Source organism: Triticum aestivum, chromosome 2A, assembly GCF_018294505.1.
Source record: "Triticum aestivum cultivar Chinese Spring chromosome 2A, IWGSC CS RefSeq v2.1, whole genome shotgun sequence".
In the NCBI taxonomy this organism is placed as follows: domain Eukaryota; kingdom Viridiplantae; phylum Streptophyta; class Magnoliopsida; order Poales; family Poaceae; genus Triticum; species Triticum aestivum.
Genome location: NC_057797.1, coordinates 35,335,831 through 35,336,843, shown reverse-complemented (window position 1 = coordinate 35,336,843; position 1,013 = coordinate 35,335,831). Strand labels below are relative to the sequence as shown.

At 56.9% G+C, this 1,013-nt stretch overlaps 1 pseudogene; it reads left to right on the top strand.

The window, feature by feature from the left end:
* Window positions 1–782: 782 nt before the first annotated feature.
* LOC123191442 (protein IRON-RELATED TRANSCRIPTION FACTOR 3-like) overlaps window positions 783–1,013 on the top strand; it is a 23,654-nt pseudogene continuing 23,423 nt past the window's right edge.

Sequence of the window (1,013 nt, the reverse complement as noted above, 5' to 3'; positions counted from 1 at the left end):
CCACTGTCGCGCTGCCCCCTCACCATCACGCCACGGCAAGAGGGCCGCCCGCAGCCCACACCGACAGGGGCGGATCTGGTGGCGCCATCACGAAGCCACCGCGCCGTCACCACCCGCTGGCCTACACCACCAGCACTGCAGCGACCCCCCACCAGCAGATTGCCACAACAGAGGGCGGCCGCCCACAGCCAAGGGCGCCCACGACCCGCCACCGGATCTGAGCGCCGCTGCCAAAGATGCCCATTCCATCATGGCCTGCATGCGCGCACCACCACGCCGCCAACCCGCATCGCCACCGCACCTCAGCGCCGATGAAACGTCGCGCCCGCTGCCAAGCGCCGCGTCCCCGACCGGCCACCACATCCCGCGCAGAAGCCACCGCGCAAGGAGAAGAGAGAACCCCGCCGCCGGCGGCGGCGACGACCGGGCTTTGCCCGGCCGCGCCCTCGGGCGGCGAGGGAGGAAGAGAGTAGGGGAGAGACCCGGCAGCGGCAGCTAGGGCTTCCTCTCGGTCGCGTGCAAGGTGACGCGAGAGGGGGGAGAGAAGTATATCAGTCAAGTCTGTTCTCAATTAAACATACATTTTATTCTGATCAATCGAATGCAACATCATTTTGCAGCAGCAGACAACCGTTTTATTTAATATTGTGTTGGCAGGGTCTTGAACTCAAAACCTCTTATCTCTGATACCATATTGAATTCATGCTCCAGCCAGTTGCTACAAAAGTCCAGACTGATGAAGGAAGGTTGGCAATATATTTCAACAACTTCGACATCTGTTTATGCAATTAGAGTCTCTCCGAATGGAGAATAGCACCCTGCAGAATGAATCTCATTATGTAAGTGGTTTCTAGCTAGAATTATCTTTCCTTCATTGCAGTTTCCTTGTTCGGAAAAGAAAGAGAAACAGTGTTACAAGTGCATTATTCCCCTTTAAGGAAACTGCAAATTGTTATCACACTGCCGGCGCCGTTTTTCCAGCACAGCCACCGACCGTCACAAGCGCAGTATTC